The sequence below is a fragment of the Leucoraja erinacea genome, chromosome 30 (genome assembly GCF_028641065.1).
Source record: "Leucoraja erinacea ecotype New England chromosome 30, Leri_hhj_1, whole genome shotgun sequence".
Classification (NCBI taxonomy): Eukaryota; Metazoa; Chordata; class Chondrichthyes; order Rajiformes; family Rajidae; genus Leucoraja; species Leucoraja erinaceus.
The window spans coordinates 26,996,145-27,015,382 of record NC_073406.1 but is presented as its reverse complement, the minus strand read 5'-3'; the positions used below and the strand labels follow the sequence as shown (position 1 = coordinate 27,015,382).

The 19,238-nt window shown below is 47.5% G+C and overlaps 1 protein-coding gene and 1 pseudogene across 1 annotated transcript in view; one reads left to right on the top strand and one right to left on the bottom strand.

Annotated features, from left to right (window-relative positions):
• The window catches only part of LOC129711769 (multiple epidermal growth factor-like domains protein 6), a 552,574-nt gene that overhangs the window by 158,640 nt on the left and 374,696 nt on the right, over nucleotides 1-19,238 (top strand). The window lies entirely within an intron of this gene.
• Nucleotides 5,923-6,023, bottom strand: LOC129711777 (U2 spliceosomal RNA; annotated as a pseudogene).

The window sequence follows — 19,238 nt, the reverse complement described above, 5'->3', positions numbered from 1 at the left end:
CAGATTCATGTTTGATTATGATAACATACTTCCTTCCTTATATGACTTCGGCAGCGAGTGAAGTATGGGCTGTTACACGGTTTGAAATCACAGAGCTTTAAAATCTTCACGTAGTCACTCATGTGACTCAGAAGTAAAATAGTAAGATTAAACGAGAACTTACCAGTTTGAAGTTTGATCTGTATTTTATGAGTTACAATGAGGGATTACGCGCCCTCCGCTCCCACCCTCAATTACTGGTATCTTAGTTCTCCTTATCTTTACTATGTTTATTTCAATTATTATGTTTTCTGTGATTCCACACCGCTACTTTGAAGTATGTCGCGCATGCGTGCTGGCGGGGTCTTCACGTAATCCCTCATCGTAACTCCTCATAAAATACAGATCAAACTTCAAACTGGTAAGTTCTCGTTTAATCTTCCTATTGTTCTTTCCCGAATGAGAAGTTGGCAGGGCAGTTAATAAGAGGTGTTTAATATTTTGTGGTGTTTAGCAAATAAATTGTTTCATCTACCAAGTTTATTGGCAAAACCAAAAGACATAAAAATATTTAGCAAAAAGAGGTAAGATGAAAAAAGTTATAAATTAGAGTTAGGAGTTGTGAACTGGAATGCACTGCTTGGGAAGGCAGTGGAGCAGATTTGCTGTAATTTGATCTACACTTGAAAAGGCAACATTTACAGGGCCTTTGGGATAAGAGCAGTGAATGGGGCTAGTTGGAGTTCCTGGCTTTGGGATAATGGGAAAAATGAATTCCTTCTGTAGTATAAAATTGTTTTACTTAACTTTCTGCTCCCAACTTGCAAGTTTTGCCTCAGATAAGCCAAGGATCGATGATTCGGCTTGGCCGACATTACTCTGATCCACTGGAGTAGTTCATTTTATGTAGGAAGGAACTACAGATGCTGGTTTAGACCAAAGATAGACACTAAAAGCTGGAGTAACTCAGCGGGGCAGGCAGAATCTCTGGAGAAACGGAATGGGTGACATTTTGGCTCGAGATCTTTCTTCAGACTAATCTAAAGAAGGGTTTCGACCCGAAACATCACCCATTAGTTCTCTCCAGAGATGCTGCGTGTCCCGCTGAGTTAAGGGCCTGCCTCATGAGCATGCGACTCCATGCGGCAAGCGCGACCTAATGGGCCGGTCCCACCAGCATGCGCCTGCATGCGGCAAGCACGACCTAACCAGAAGCGGGAGCCGCGCAGAGGTGAAGTGAGTGACATGAAGTTCGAGCGAAGTCCGCGGCTGCGGGCCGGGAGGCCGTTGCCGCGCGGAATTTTTGAACACGGTCAGTTTTACAGAGCCCCGCGCGATGTCGGGACCAGCTCCGCACAACTCCATACAGCTCCGGCTATCGAAGTGGGACCGGCCCCGCGAGGCCGTACGGCTCAAGCGACCATGTTTGGTCGCGCTTGCCGCATGGAGTCACATGCTCGTGGGACAGGCCCTTTACTCTGCAGTTCTTTTTATGTTCCATGTAGATACTTATCACTGTGTCGGGACACAGGGAGTTGAAAGCATGCAGTGCAGTGAGGATGTGGATGAGGAACGTCCACTCATCAGGCATCAGTGCCTGCAAGTGTGCATGACTGGCATGTGGTAGAGTTGCTGCTTCACAGCGCCAGGGTTCCATGCTGATTCGGTGCTGTCTATATGGTGTTTGTACGTTCTCCCCATGGCCTGCATGAGTTTTCTCCGGGATCTCCGGTTTTCTCCCACACTCCAAAGACCTACAGGTTTGTAGGCTTGGTATAAATGTACATTGTTCCTAGTGTGTGCAGGATGGTGTTACCTGTAGTGTGCGGGGATTGCTGGTCAGTGTGGATGCAGTGGGCCGAAGGGCCTATTTCCGTGCTGTATCTCTAAACTAAACTAAGCATGTGTGCTATGTAGAATGCCTGATATTAGTCATCATATATTTTTATCGACTGCTGATCAACTTCATGTTTAAATGGAATAGAAATCCGTCCAACTAATGCTGACTATAAAAACACTTTACAAAATATACTTTTAAAAAGAGTGTCTGGATTCTGCACTGCCGTGATGAACAGAACAGGATTGTTCCCACTGCATCTGTAAAAATAGGTGAGCAAGCCAAAAATACCCCCTGGGTGGCGTGCCTGAGACTGTGGTTGAGTGTGTGCCACTTGGCCTGTGGACTTCACCGGAAAACCTTCCTTTGGCCGTAAGTGAGTAGGCATGTTGGCGGCATTAGATGTGATCTTGATCTTCCAAACTTAGGATAGGACAGGTTCAGAGGGATATGGGCCAAAAGCAGGCAGGGGGGACTAGTGTAGATGGGACATGTTGGTCGGTGTGGGCAAGATGGGCTGAACGCTGTATAATTCTATGACTATGAATATTACTTAAATCTATCTAAAACTGTCAGTCAAGAAAGAGGAAAATATACTTTTCTACAACACATCTCTCTACGTCGATTACCTTAGTGTAGTAACTGTTGGAACCTACAAATAATAGGTTCAATATTTTTGACATCTTGGTTGAAGGATAAATATTTTGACCAGACTCTTGAAAACAGGAGAAGGGTCCCGACCCAAAGCGTCGCCTATCCATGTTCTCCAGGGATGCTGCCTAACCCGCTGAGTTAATCCAGCACACTGTCTTATCATGGAGCAACACTCCTGGACTTCTTTGGATGTACCCATCAAATCCATCAAAGGATGGACGTGATCATAATATCTCAACTGAAAGTTTACTTTAGTTTAACATATAACATATAACAATTACAGCAAAACAGGCCATCTCGGCCCTACAAGTCCATGCCGAACAACTTTTAGTTTAGTTTAGAGATAGACCATGGATAAAGGCCCTTCAGCCCATCGAGCCCATGCTGACCACCGATCACTTGTTCACACTAGTTCTATGCTATCCCACTTTTGCTTCCATTCCCCACACACAAGGGGCACTTTTACACAGTCAAAGTAATCTACACGGGTACATGGTGCAGCAGTGGTAGAGTTGCTGCCTTACAGCGCTTGAATACCCGGGTTTCATCCCGACTGTCTGTACAAAGTTTGTACATTCTCCCGGTGACCTGCGCGGGATTTCTCCAAGATCTTCGGTTTCCTCCCACACTCCCAATGTGTACTGGTATGTAGGTAAATTGGCTTGGTAAATGTAAGAATTATCCTTAGTGTGTGTAGGATAGTGTTAATATGTGGGGATCGCTGGTCGGCACAGATTCAGTGGGCCACAGTTGCCGTGCTTATCTCTGTATCTCTAAACTAAACCAAACCTGCAAGTCTTTGGTATGTGGGAGGAAACCAGAGCACCTGGAGGAAAACTACGTGGTCAGAGGGAGAATGTGTAAACTCCACACAGACAGCACCCGAGGTCAGGATCGAACCTGGGACCCAAAGCTGTCAGACAGCAGCTCTACCAGGTGTGTTGTCCGGTGAAACACAGCCACATTATTCAGTAGCGTGCTGAAGGATTGATGTACAGGAGTATCAACCCAGGTTATGAGCACACACTGCTTGTCCTTGACCCACTGAGCCATGGGGCAGCAGTTTGTATTGTGAGTCCATGAGGGGTGGTGGTACCACATGTTGTGTGGTGTTACTCAAAAGGAGAGACATCTGCAGATATCTGCAGGTGTTAAGATAGATATTCTGGTTGGAGGTCAGTGGAGTTCTGCAGGGATCTGCTGGTACCTCTGCTGTTTGTGATTTATATAAACCACCTTGACATAAATCTAGATGAGTTGGTGAGTAAGTTTGCTGATGATACCAGAATCGAATGAGCTGCAGCTAGTGAGGATTTCTGTCAGAAGATACCAGCTGCAGAAATGGGTGGAGAAATGGCAGATAGAGTTTAACCCAAGCAAGTGTAAGGTGTTGCACTTTGGGAGTTTGATTAAAAGGAGAAAGTATACAGTTAATGGCAAGACACTAACAGCTTTGATGTGTAGAGGGATCATAGCTCACTGAAGGTGGCAACATGGAGATAGGGTGGTAAAGAAGGCGGAGGGTATGCTTGGCTTCAATGTGTGGGACATTGAACATAAGAAGTCATGAGGCAGCTTCATTGAGCTTGGTTAGGCGGCATTCTTTTTTTGCATTTGGAGTATTGCATGCAGTTCTGGTCACCCCATTACAGAAAGGATGTGGAGGCTTTGGAGAGGGTGCAGGAGGTTTACCAGAATTACACCTGGATTAGAGGGTTTCAGCCACAGGGAGATATTGGATAGACTTGAATTGTTTTCTCTGGAACTTTGGAGATTGAGAGGAGACTTGATCGAAGTATATAAAATGATGAGAGGCACAGAGAGGGTAGACAGTCGGGACCTTTATCTCAGGGTGGAAATGACCACCACAATAGGGCACAGCTATAAGGTGAGAGGGGGAAAGTTTAATCAAGATATCTAGGGCGTCTTTTAGCACAAAATAGTGGGAGTGCATTCAGAGGGATGGCGCATATAATAGTGGTGTTTCAGAGGCTTTTAGATAGACACATGGAAATGCAGGGATTAGAGGGATAAGGATTATGTACAAGATCTGTTTAATGGCATCATGTTTGGCACAAACATTGTGGGACGAAGGGCCCATTGTTCCTGTGCTGTATGATTCTATGTTCTACATCATTGAGCTTCCAATGAAGGTAGCAAAGTGAAAGAAGGGAAAGGCAGCTCCTGACTTGGGAAGACCGGATCCTCTATATTTGATGCAATTTATACTCTACCATGATGCTGGCATCGGGCAGCAGCTGAGGGGAGACAGAGAATACGGATACCCCAAGGAATAATCCAATTTATTTTCACTTTGCCCTGCTACACTTAATTCACAGTGCTTTGCCTGTATGAGACTAGGCTGTTTATATGTCTGTGAACTGGTTCATTAATGCTACACTAACTACTCATTAAGAGGCAGATATTGTGAGCAAGAAATTCTTTCTCATTACACTATAAATACTAATCCAGTCTAATTGCTCTTTAGGCACTTACTGCAGGGCACTCTGAATTTGTTTTGGATCCAAATTAAATATATGTGGTGTGCATGTGATATATATACAGGCAGACATGTCTGGATGTGTGGGGTATTCAGCTTCACGTGGTGGGCCAGGGTTCGCTCTGCCTGACCTAAAGGGGACCAGTCTAGGAGGGCATGAAAGCAGTGGCAGTCTAAGTGGATTATTGTGTGCTCGAGTAATTCAGCTGGTCAGGCTGGCAGTGAGGAGGTCTATCTGGGTCCGGACTGAACCGTCCAATCTCGACCAGGTGAACCGCGACTGGGACCTGCCTGCAGGGTCGCTGAAGGCGTAGCGCAGCATTGCATCTTTTACCGTCTCCATTAGGAGCTTTGACGTGCTGTCCAGTCTGTTGTCAGCGCTGCCGGATCGTCCAGCCGCATCAATGATGCATTTGAAGTCAGAACGAGCTGCCGGGACGTGGCCAGCATCAGTGTGGAGTTGCTGGAGAACGGCCAGCCGCTCGCTTCTGCACGGGTGAGGCGTACACATTAATCAGCCGGAGCGGAGAGCAATGGTATATTACATCCACCACCAGGAGACGTCCCCAACCACCTCGCTGACCTCAGTGATGGCGAAGCTCCCTCCCCACAGCAAGATCCCCAGACTGGAAGCACGACAGTCATTGCCCCCGACCACACCGATAGCAGCGGAGGTGTGGCAGCCCGCACTCCTGCAGAAAAGTCACGTCAGCCTTGACCTTGGCCAGGTGCTGCAAGGCATTCACACATCGCTGAGGTCCTTCACACTGACTCGCAGGGGATTGCGGATACCCTGTCCTCCCGTTCCAGTTGCTGCTGCCATTGTGACTGGATGAGGTGTTAGGTTGGCTACCCAACCAGCATAGATCCACCTCTGAACCAGCAACTGACAGAGTCCTCGTCACCTCAAACTTCAATCCATCCGAGATCCACGATCCACGACCCATGCTCCTGGGAGACCTCCAGAACTGTTCTGATAAGAACAGACAATCTCTTCTACTCAAGTAGCAACAGATACTACACTTGATCTTAGCCAAAAGGCAGAGAAGCAAGAAATTCTCCCAAGCTCCTGGGAGAACCGCTTTTTAGATAATGGTCTCTCCTCTTCTCTGACCACTGCTTCCTTCAAACTTCCAGTCCCCTACAGGAGGACCGGAAGGCAGGCAGAGGGACATATAAGGGACCCCAGAAAATGTTGAGGAGTTAAAAAAGGACTACGCATGTTGGAGAATGGTGAAGTCCCTCTTTGACTCCCCGACACACTGGTGGGAAAAAACCAAGAAGAACATTAAGAGGTTCTTCACATTTAAAGGGGTTCAGAGAGCTAGACTGAGGGAATTGTATCAGCTACAGACAGATTTGCAGCAACTGCTCTTTCTGCAGTCAAGAGGGGTGGATGTGAAGGAGGAACTTAGTGAGTTGAAGGACCGGCAAGCTCGGCTCTTTACCTCTGAATCCTCCAAGATCATCTTCCAATCCAGGGTCTGCCATGTGGAGCAGGATGAGATGTGCTCACGTTTCTTCTTCCATAAGGTTCACAGGGGGAGCTCTGTGATCAACAGCCTTAGGGAGGAGGACGGCTCGGTAGCATCCTCGCAGACAGACATGCTGAAGGTCTGCAAATCCTTTTACACGGATTTGTATGACAGAAAGGCCACAGACAGCACCGCCTCCCAGAACATCCTGTCCTCTATCACGGAGGTCTTGGAGGACAGCAAGCGGGAGAGTCTGGACCAACCATTGACCCTAGAGGAGCTGACTGGCTCCATCCGCTCCTTTGACTCAAATAAAACTCCCGGAAGCGATGGCTTACCGGCCGAGTTGTAATCGGCTCTGTGGGACTGGGTGGGCCCAGACCTGCTGGAAGTGTACAACGACATGCTTCCAGCAGGCAGCATGTCAGACTCCATGAGGAAGGGCAGCATCACCCTAATCTACAAGCAGAAGGGGGAGAGGAAGGATATAAAGAATTGGAGACCCATCACATTGTTGAATGTAGATTACAAGATCCTGTCTAAGGCCATCGCCAACCGGGTCAAGTCTGCTGTAGGACAGGTGATCCACCCGGGCCAAACCTGTGCTGTACCTGGCATGAAAATCTCAGACAGCCTAGCGCTGCTGAGAGATACCATCGCCTACGTGCGGGACAGGCGGGTGGATGCCTGCCTAGTCAGCTTGGACCAGGAGAAGGCCTTCGACAGGATATCGCACACGTACATGAGGGACGTGCTCTCCAAAATGGGTTTTGGGGAGGGAATCCGAAATTGGATCAAACTGCTCTACACCAATATCCGTAGTGCAGTCCAAATCAATGGGTGGGAATCAGACAGTTTCCCGGTCAGGTCTGGAGTCAGGCAGGGTTGCCCTCTCTCTCCTGTCTTGTTTGTCTGCTGTATTGAACCTTTTGCCGAGTCCATCAGGAAGGATGCGAGCATAAGAGGAGTGACATTGCCAGGCAGTGGGGGCATTCAAGTCAAAACCTCCCTGTACATGGACGATGTCGCCGTCTTCTGCTCGGATCCAAGGTCGGTCCGCAGATTGATCAGCATCTGCGACCAGTTTGAGTCGGCCACGGGAGCCAGGGTGAACCGCAGGAAGAGCGAGGCCATGCTCTTTGGCAACTGGCCCGACCGATCTTCCATCCCCTTCACCATCAAGCCTGACTTCTTGAAGGTGCTGGGGATCTGGTTCGGGGGGGCTGAGGCGAGTAACAAGAATTGGCTGGAGCGGATAGCCAAGGTGGGGAGGAAGCTGGAGCTGTGGAGGCAACGCTCCCTCTCCATAACCGGGAAAAATGTGGTCATCAGGTGTGAGGTGCTCTCGGGGTTGCTGTACTTGGCACAAGTGTGGTCTGTCCCTCCCTCCTACGCCACGGGGATCTCCCGGGCCGTCTTCCAGTTCATCTGGGGGTCGAGGATGGACCGGGTGCGATGGGTCACAATGTACAAGTCGGCAGACAACGGGGGTAAAAGCGTGCCCAACGTCGCCCTCACCCTGATGGCCACCTTTGTGTGTGGCTGCATCAGGCGGAGTGTAGAGCCAAGGCACGTGGGCACTAAGTGTCACTACCTGCTGAGGTTCTACCTGTCCCCGGTGTTGCGAAGGATGGGCCTGGCGCAGATGCCACACAATGTGCCAGTCAGCTGGACATTGCCGCCCCATCTGTCGTCCGTGGAAAGGTTCTTCCGGACCAACACCTTTGACCACAAGTCCATCGGGCAGTGATCAGCATGGAACGTCCTGCAGGCACTGCAGGGAAATGACTCGATGGATCTTGTGGCGTGGTTCCCAGAGCAGACTGCCCAGCTTGTCTGGCTAAATGCCTCATCGCCAGAACTCACCAACAAGCACCAAGACCTGGCTTGGCTGGCAGTGAGGGGATCCCTCTCAGTTAGATCCTTCCTGCACCATCGGAACCTCACTACCAGCGCACGCTGCCCTCAGGATGTCTGCTATGGAGAGGAGATGGTTGCCCACCTCTTCGCAGAGTGTGGATTTGTGAAAACATCTGGAGGAGTTTGCAAAGATCCCTGTTACGGTTTATCCCAAACAGCTCCGTGACAGAGGACTATGTGATTTATGGACAGTTCCCAGGGACGCATTCAGAGACAGATGGATGTCATGTGCTGGGAGGTGATCAACTTGGTTTAAGATGCTCCTTGTTCTGCCTGAACCTTGTTGACCTCCTGACAGAGTGAGATGTCCATCAGGGAATGTTGCCAACTGGCCCCCTCCAGACTATGTGCTGACGGACGTACTGAAGCTCGGTGCAGCCAACGCCAAAGTTCTGTGGGGGAAGACCACAGTCTACATAACTACACAGTACATAACTAAAACTCTGATCTTCTGCTCTTCCGGTTTGCGTGGTTTTTCTATTTGTGCAAAACGGTACACGATAGCGCTATGATTTTTCGCCACCTTACTCACCATTCTCCTGTGCTGCAAGTGCAACAAGTTTTGTTCCGATCGATGGTACATTTTAAAACTTATTAAGGCTTAAAAATCTTAAAACCGTGCTTGCGCAGATTGGTTTCTTCTCCTGTCATTCAGCCTCACACAGATTGGTCTTCTCTCCTGTCAGTCACCGCGACGGTCAGGACGGTGACACCTCCACCAGCACCAGGGCCTCTCCCACCTCACTCACAAACTCATCTCTGCCTTCCTCACAGTAACTTGTCTACTGTCTCCCCCACCACCGGCAGCGGCCGCAGGGTTGGGGGATTCAGTGGAGACCCTGGTCCCGTCTCTCTCTCCCTAACTCAACTCTCTCCCTCACCCGCCCTCTGCGGCAATGGCGGTCCCGCCCACCCGTCCCCCGGGTGAATGGCTACGACCGCCGCCGCTGCGGTAACTCACCCTCACGGCCCTCTTGGAGGAGATCTTCTCCACCAGCTCGTCAAAACTCATGGTGCCCACCATGGCGAACACCGACTCCATCCCCCCGCGGCCCGGCAGTGGCAGCAGCAGGCAGGCAGTTCGGGGATGGGCCGAGCGGTGGCTAAGCCGGAGTGGGCAGAGGGAGGGAGGGAGAGTCGGGTTGCAGGGTGGCCAAGCAGTTTGTGCGGAGTTTGAGTAACCCACACACACACACACGATGCAAACTGGTCCAATCGTCAAGTCAACGGGATCTAAACCACAGCTAACAATGAATGACCTGCGGAGGAAGGAACTGCAGATGCTGCTTTTAATGGAGGGAGGGAGTGTAGGCGAAAGGAACAGGAGGGAGAAGTGAGGGAGGGATTGGGGGAGGGGAGGAGGAGGGGGAAAAGAAGAGGGAAACAGTTGGAGGCTATGCGTGAGTGGTAGAATATGTGTTGGGGGAGCAGACTTAGTCTAGTAAAATTATAAAATTCAAATCTGAGGAGAGAAATTAGCCGAGGAGAGAAATCTTGGATTTCTAATAACAAAGGAGGAATTTAGTGAAGTGCTGCCGGGCAGGAAATATTTCCTAGTTTTCATTATGTGATTGAAGTAATATAAAACTCCATAATCCTGTTACATTTTCATTATTCTTCTGATATTTTATACACCATATATCAACAGTTAATTGAGTCAAATCCCCAGTTGAAAGACCTTTTCAGTGAGTCTTGGATCAAGTTCCATCTTGCTCTGGTCTCTGTGCACGAGTCTATATTGTGACTGGGATTCTGTGACTGTTTGATTTGGATCCAAGATTACTCACTTCAGGTGCCTGCAGCAACAAAACAGGAACATAAAGAATAGTTTAGAAGATGCGTGCTTTTTACTAATGTCAATTTAGAATTTAATTAGTATTGAAATAAACTGGAGGAGCCTGTGGTGTTACCCTTCTTAACTCTGCACCTTGGTGATTGCCAGTCATTCCCCCCCCCCCCCCCCCCCCCCCCCCCCCCCCCCCCCCCCCCCCCCCCCCGGACACTCCTTCCCCCAGTGACTGATCTCCCCCCCCCTCGAAAATTGCATGACTGCTACTGTATATACATATATATATTTTTACTGTTCCATTATTCTGTGTTTGCACTTCTGGGTGAAATGCTAACTGCATTTCGTTGTCTCTGTACTTGTACACTGCACGATGACAATAAAAATTTGAATCTGAATCTGAATCTGAGGAGCACAAAGCATCTTCTAAATTGTTGGCATCAGCAACTAGTCCTTTCCATGCTATGAATGACCTCTTAAAGAGTCATTGCAGTTCTGTCCTTTCAGTCGTGGGTTACCCATACATTGTTGCCTTGAAGCCTTCAGCTTTCTCCCCCGTGCTCCTCTCCGGCAATGATCTTCCACGGTGAGGAATGGTTTGGCAGGCACTTGTGTCTGGCATTACCACCCAGGAGCCCTATGCAGAGACAGTGATTCCCCACCAGGATGTTAGATACTTGCAGCTCCTCATCATCCTGCCCAGGCCACTGACAATAACCCATGCGTAGACTCTTTCTTGCAGGAGTCACAAGATGTCACGAGTTAAAGTGTGTGATTCATGCTGCTGGGTCACCGGGAGAGTGTGGCACTGCTAGAACCACTGTTTTTCCAATGAGACCTTAAACCCTGTGTGGTCCCTTTGCAGATCCTTGAGTATTAATTTGGAGAGTGTAATTTAGAGATACAGCATGGAAACAGGCCCTTCGGCCCACCGAATCCATGTTGACCATCCATCACCCATTCACACTAGTTTTATGTTACCCCACTTTCGCATCCACACCCTGCACACTCGGGGCAATTAACAGCGGTCAATTAACCCACATACCTGCATGTCTTTGGGACGTGGGAGGAAAACGGGAGAGCATGCAAACTCCACATAGACAGTGCCTGAGATCAGGATCGAACCTGGCTGTCTTGCGCTGTGAGGAAGCAGCTCCACTATTGTGCCTGAATAATACGCAAGCTCAACGGACAATCTGGTTATTCAGCCATTTATCGTAGATACATTGCCTGAATGTACAACAGTGCGCGCATGTTTGAAGTATTTCATGGACTGTACTGTGCTGGAAATGAGGTCCAGAGTTGTGAAAGATGCTAGATAACTGCTGATTCTTTCTCCTTTCTTTAGCTACTGAATTGCTGCCTTGAGTAATGATTGCTAATGTGATACAAGCTGTGGTATTGATGCTCTCTGCCTGTCTCAGCACCTTAGTAAACATTCTTATTTCCCTTTTGTGAAACAAATGGACCCATTTAGCATCGTCCATTGGAGTAGAGAATAGAGGGCTTCTCCGTCAACTTTCTCTCCTAAACCTTCTGAGCGGCACGGTGGTGCAATAGTAGAGTTGCTGCCTGACAGCATCAAGGAACCAGGGTCGATCCTGACTACAGCTGCTATCTGTACAGAGTATACACTTTCTCCCTGTGACTGCGTGGGTTTTCTCCGGGTGCTCCAGTTTCCTCGCACACTCCAAATACATTTTGCTTAATTGGTTTCTGTAAACTGTAAATTGTCCCTAGTGTGTAAGATAGTGCTAGTGTGTGGGGTGTATCGGCGCGGACTCGGTGGACGAAAGTGCCTGTTCCCATGCTGTATCTCTAAAGTCTAAAGTGTAAATCAATAGATGCCCTACCCAGGATCTTGTTTCAACAATATTGCAGAGCTGTGAATTGGGAACGTGTGAAAGGCAAGTGCTTAACAAGTAAATGTAAAACCTTTGGGCTGGGAAGCACTTTGCAGCCCCAGGGGGACTGTGCTTGGGAAGTGTTCCTATTCTGAGTGAAGAAGTTGCAGCACTGAGCTCTTTCATCCCGTCCTTTTTTATATTTCCTCTGAGTATTTTGTTAACTTCTGACCTTTAGCCAGATGTAAAAGTGCATGTGAATCTTGCTCACCTCTCACTGCTCCTTCCTGCATGACGACAATCAGATGCTCTCAATGTTTCCTCTTCTGGAGGGAACATCAAGGCAAACTTCCATAAAAGGCCCACAAAACTCAGGGAGAACATTGTTGAAATTTCACTCGCCAACATAATAGTAAGATTAAACGAGAACTTACCAGTTTGAAGTTTGATCTGTATTTTATGAGGAGTTACGATGAGGGATTACGTGAAGAACCCGCTCAGTGCGCAGGCGCGGCATACTTCCAAGCAGCGGTGTGGAATCACAGATAGACACAAGTATTTGAAGTAACATAGTAAAGAAAAAGAGACATCAATTTATCAGTTTGATCCATATAATGAGGGTGGGAGCGGAGGGCACGTAATCCCTCATCGTAACTCCTCATAAAATACAGATCAAACTTCAAACTGGTAAGTTCTCGTTTAATCTTACTATTTTACTTCGGAGTCACGTGAGTGACTACGTGAAGATTTCAAAGCTCTGTGATTTCAAACCGTGTAACAGTTTTACTCACTCACTGCCGAAAGCTCTTGAGGAAGGAAGTGTTATCGTAATTAACCAATGAATCTGTTTTCAAGAAAACAAAATGGTATTTATTAACAATAACAAAAAACAAAATTGCTCCCCCGGGCTTAAATTAAATATTTGCAGCTTCTAATATTTTCGCTGCAAACAAATCAGGCTTCATCAATGGCTTATTATAGAATGTTCGAAATGTGGATTCCCTCGACCATCCTGCTGTGTTCAGGATGAGGTCAATAGGCACATCCATCCTAGCTGCCGTTGATGTGGAGGCTGCCCTGGTGGAATGAGATTTAAAAATGTTAATGTCTATCCCAGCAGCTTCCAATACCTGTTTTAGCCATCTTGAGATGGTCTGGCTTGTTACCCGGCCATGTGGTTTTTTGTGGCTGACCCATAAGGCTTTTTCACTCCCTCGGATGTTATGGGTTGTGTCGATGTACTGTTTGAGGTGGGTCACCACACACAACCGTGGCTCTGGTGGGTAGGCCCGGAATACCACTAGTGCATTGGATGTTCCTGGCCTGCTTTGTTTTACCAGACCTTGTAGAATGAATGTTACCTGGTCTGGCGTTTCCATGTTGTCCAGTCTTAATTTGTGTAGCGACTGGACCCTCTGTGCAGATACCAGTGCCATCAGCATGAGCGTCTTCAGTGTTAATTGCTCGAGGCTGAGGGATCTAGCTGGTGGCCATTCCCGGAGGTATGTCAGTACGACACTGATGTCCCAAATATGAGAATACCCGGGCTTGGGGGGCTTGATGTTATAAATGCCCCTCATCAGTTAAACCACCAGTGGATGGGATCCCATAGGCTGATGTCCTGCAGGTTTGAGGTAAGCGGAGAGGGCGCTACGTGCTGTGTTTATGGCACTGTAGCTGATCCCCTCATGATGGTGAAGGTAGGCCAGGAACTCCAGAACATTGGCTACTGTGGCTGTTTCATATGAAGTCCCTGATTCTTGGCAGTACTTCTCCCATTTCTTGATGTTGGTTAGGTACTGCCTCTTAGTAGATGTTCGCAGGGATGCTGACATGGTGGTGATGGTTTGTTGCGATAATCCCAGGTCCAGGTAGGGTCTGTTCAGAATCTGCAACCCAGGAGTTTAATGTCTTGATGGCATGGGTGGCTTATGCCTGACACTGGGTGAATCAATAGTCCTGGATGACTGGGAAACACCATTGGTGATTCCACCACCATGTCATGTAGTACTGGGAACCATGGCTGTGTAGGCCAGTCGGGTACCACCAAAATACCAGACGCTGAGTCCATCTGGATTTTGCGAAGTACCCGACTGATGAGGCAGAAGGGAGGAAAGGCATAGAAAAAGAACTTTCCCCAATCCAGCGTGAAGGCATCTACCGCTGCTGCCTCTGGATCTGGTTCCCAAGCGACATACATAGTTAATTGGTGATTTAGTCTTGATGCAAATAAATCGATATCTGGCTTTCCATATTGCTTGACAATTTTAGCAAATGCTTTAGGATTTAACATCCATTCGATGTTGTCATTGAATTTGCGTGACCTGGTGTCTGCCACTGTGTTTAGCTTACCTGGTAGATAGGTAGCTGAAAGCCAAATATGTCTTTCGACACACCATTGCCAAATCATATTGACCAATTTGTCGCACGATAAAGATTTTATGCCGCCCATATGGTTAATATAAGCCACCACCGTAGTATTATCTATTTGTAATCGAACATGCAAGTGCTGCATATTTGATGCATATGCTTTTCAACCATAAAAGGCGCCCAACATTTCTAAATAGTTGATGCCCAGTGTAGATAGTAATGATGATTCTAAGTTAGTCCATCTACCACCTGTGCTGGATATGGAGTTAGTTGCTCCCCAGCCCTGAGCACTGGCATCTGTTTGAAGAACTAAAGTAGGATTAGTAATGATAATAGGACTACAACTATGCCAAATATTCTGTGTCCACCACTGTAGCTCTGATATTGCTTCAGTGGGTAACATCATGACCCGATCATAGTGACCTTTATGTTGTTTTAGTGCCCGCACCTTTGCTCTTTGTAAATTTTGATAATGCAAAGGTCCAAATTGTATAGCCGGAAATGCTGCTACCATCTTACCAATCACTGCTGCTACTTGTCGAATAGTTGGTCTTTTGTTAACTTTTAAGTTTTTGCATGATTGTGCTAATGCAATCATCTTTTCCTTGGCAGGGTAATAGTCATATTTAACAATTACAGCACGTTAGGCCATCTCGACCCTTCTAGTCCGTGAAACCCATAATCTCCCCTAGTCCATATATAGAGGCTCATGGATTTAACTTCCCTTCCATCCATAATTATTTTTAAATGATAGGAACGAACCTCCCCACCTAATAGTCATTCTTGTGAAAACCAGGAGTCTAGAGGATAGCTGATACTGCTCTGCTACAGCCAATTCCCAGAGTTTCTAGGAGCTTTTTGTAGCCACTATGACAGCCATTCCATCATCCAATGAGGATGCCATCCAAATATGCCATGACTATATGTTTTTGTTTCCTTAATATTGCCATGGCTGGTTTTAATATTTTTGTGAATAATCTTGGGGCTGACGTGAGCCCATTAGGCAGTGCTTTGTACTGCCATTGCTGCCCCATCCAGATAAATTTAAGGTATCTGCTATAATCCTTATGTATGGGTACCAGATAGTAAGCATCCTTGAGGTCAATGCTTGCCATATAGTATCCTTTGGAAATCAGTTGTCTAGCAGTCACAAATGTTTCCATTTTGAAATGTATATACTTAACAAACTTGTTTAGGGATGTTAAGTCAATGATGATGCGACATCCACCATCTTTTTTGGTTTTTGTAAATATATTGGATACAAATTCCAAGGGTTCATGTTCGGTCTTTTCTATGACCCCTTTATTTATAAGTCTCACCAGTTCAGCTTGTCCCTCCCGTTGCTCTTTTTTGGAGGGAGAAAATACCCTTTCGGGCCAATGTTGAACTGGCGGTGTTTTTAATATAAACTGAATTTTATATTCTCCAATGCTGTTGAGTATATATTTATCATTGGTGATCATTCCCCATGCTTTCTTAAACAAGTGTAACCTTCCCCCTGTTAGTAAGGCACCCTTATTCTCTATATGCTGGTAGGAACCAGATCCACCTACCTCCATGGTTATTGGCGATTTTGTGTTTTCTTTCTTCTTTGAGTCTTGTTCTATCGACGTGCTGGCGATGTTGGGGGGAGGCGCATTTTCCAGGGGGTCCGTGGCGGGCCCTGATCTAAAAAAGATCTTTGGGGATAATGCGACCCCAAGCTTTCACCAGTCCCATATTCCAGACGTCGACTGGTGGATGCCGTGGGGTGCTGCCGCTTGGGTATCAGAGTTCGTGGTTTGCTCCTCCCGGGGCCTGCCCTCATGAGGCCGAAGGTTTTGGATGCCTCTTCCATGTCCTTCAGCTGTTTATTTAGGTCTTTCCCAAACTGTAACGGATCTGCCTCCGCAGCTGGAGCTTTGCACAAGCCAGCAAATTTGGGATTGAGGGCAGGTCTTATATTTTCCCTCCGGAGGTTGTTCAATTCGAATTGAGTGGTACACATCAAAGCCAGCACGTCCTGCTGGTGTGTCCTCATCTCCGTTGTCTCCACAGAACGAGCAAAGGCTGTGATAGCTGACGTCAGGAGCCTTAGGATCCGCTGTAGCTTTAGTTCTTGTGCCCGAATAGGGCCCCCCGCATTTCCCCAGATTTGGCTGTTGAGGCTTTTAACCTTAAGGGCCTCACAGTTGTCTGGTGCTGTATGTTCTTCCAGCACTTGGGCGAGCACCTTTTCCTGTAGAGGCTTGTTAGACAGGTGGTTGATACTAGCCGCCATCCTCAGCTCCAGAGGTGCTCCAGCCCGTGGGGTTGCTACGAAGCGGTCCACCACACCCAGCAGCTGTTCCTGTTCCTGCACCCCATGCATACTCCCGATTCCTTCCGCCTGCCCCTTTTTCAGACCAGCCCTGCCCTGGTCACCAATGCTAGCCTCCTGTTCTTGATGATCTGAGGTAGCAAAGGGTAGTGCCTGACACGACACTATGGAGGAGGTACCTGTCCTGTCTGCCCGGGAGCACTGCTGTTCCCGGTAGACCATCTCCTCCAGGAGCTGCTGAATGCAGCTCAGGCGGCTGTCTCTCCTCCGTTTTGGGGAGGACATTTTCCCCTCTGACGAGTCGGAGTCGACCGGCCGATTAGTCTTCCTGGACGCTTTCCCAGTCCGCCATGCAGGCTCTGGCGTGACTGGGTCCGGCTCGGTCTCAGGGATAGCAAATCGCTCAGCGACAGCGCTGCTGCCGCCGGTTGCTGCCCCGCTGGAATTGGACGCTCCTCTGGTGGAGTTAGAGCGCGGGCAGTTCTTTGTGAGAGCTTTCTGCGTTGAGACATCCTTGCACTCTGCAAAACACTAACACCACTCTCCTCCGTTAAGTCCCAACGCACCGTCTACTTACCTGACGGTCCGTTTTAAAGCGCAGCTGGAGAGCCTGACTCCAGCTGCCGCCGCTGTTGCAACTGCTGAGCGTAATGCCGTGCCTGCGCACTGAGCGGGTTCTTCACGTAGTCACTCACGTGACTCTGAAGTAAAATTATACATCGCTATCCCTCCAATTTCAACTGGAGGTTTACAAACAAAGGTTTTGGTGGACACTACAATGCAGAACAGAAAGAGTGCGACATTGTTGAAAATGCACTTTGGTGCGTGTACCCAGTGTTTAGATGCAGCTCGATAGGCTGCATTTGGAGTATTGCTTGCAGTTCTGGTCGCCCCATTATAGGAAAGATGTGGAGGCTTTGGAAAGTTTGCAGAGAAGGCTTTCCAGAATGATGCCTGGAATAAGAACTATTAGTTACAGAAAGAGGTTGGACAGACTTGGATGCGGGAAGACCTATCAGGTCTTCTAACAGAAGTATATACGTTTATGAGAGGCATAGAACGGTGGGCTGGAAAAATCAAATACTCACCTTTAATGTGAGAGGGGGCAAAGTTTAAAGTAGATGTCAAAGCCATAGGTTTCTTGATCAGATGATGGTGAGTGCTTGGAATGAGCTGCTGTAGTTGGTTGAAGTAGATACGATAGTGATATTTAGAGCCATGGAGTCATAGAGGGCAGAAACAGGCCCCGCAGCTCTAAATGCCCATGCTAACTAAAATGCCTAATCTACACTAGTCCCCCCTGCCTGCATTTCACCCATATCCCTCTAACCCCTTCCTATCCATGTACCTGTCCAAATATCTTTTAACTGTTCTAGTACCTGTCTCAACTATCCCCTCTGGCAGCTTGTTCCATACACCCAACACCCTCAGTGTGAAAAAGCTGCTATCCCCTCTGGTTCCTATTTAATTTTTCCTCACTCACTTTAAACCTATGTCCTCTCTCTGGGTCCCCATCTCTGGGTAAAAGACTATGCATTCACCCTATAAATTCATCTCATGATCTTGTACACCTCTATAGGTTCACCACTCATACTCCTGTGCTCCAAGGAATAAAGTCATAACCTGCCCAATCCATCTCTTATAGCTCAGCCTCTCAAGTCCTGACTCTTCTCTGCACTCTTTCCAGCTTAAGAGACTTTTGGCCAGGAACATGAATATTCATGGAATGGAGGGATATGTATTATGTGCATTCTCGTAAGACCTCATGTTTGGCATCATGTTTGGCACAGATATTGTGGGCCGAAGGGCCTGTTCTTGTGCTATACTGTTCTATGCTATACCTGCTACTCTGCCTCTATTTATCCTTCAATCCACAATGCTTTAAGGAAAAACATAAAACATATTAATAAGTAATTTAGGTCTTCATAAGCAGTATCCAGTCTGTTGGAGCTGAGATTTCCAGCAGTAGGAGGTTCATGTTCATAAGTTATTGGAGCAGAATTAAGCCATTCTGCCCAAGGAAGTTATCAGCAGCAGTAGTTTGATCATCATTGCACAGAAATGTCCCGGCATTTCGCAGGAGTATATTGAGGCAAAAGCTGATATTGATGCCAAAAGATACCGAACAGTGTGGCTATGAATATTGATGTATCTAACTTCAAGTAACCCCTGCATTCTCTCTCTCTCCATCCCTTCCCCACACAAGTCACACCAGCTTTTCATTCTCACCTAGTCAACCACTAACAATGTTTCAGAAAGAACTGCAGATGCAGGTAAAATCAAAGATGCTGCCTCACCTGCTGAGTTTCTCCAGCATTTTGTGTCTAGCGTGGTTATGAAGGTAGATTTTACAAAGCCAATAATGTGGATATGTGGGTAGGTTTTACAGGGCTAACAGTGTGGTTATTTAAATAGTGAATTTAGGAAAAATAGCTAAGCAACTAGATTTAGGAAGGAATTCTTGAACCAGGAGCTTACTAATGATGAACCAAGGGAGTGAGGAATGGTAAAAGTTCCAGAGGAATGTAGCAGTGTTGTTCTTGTAGTTCTCAACCGGACATGATAACAGCAGGA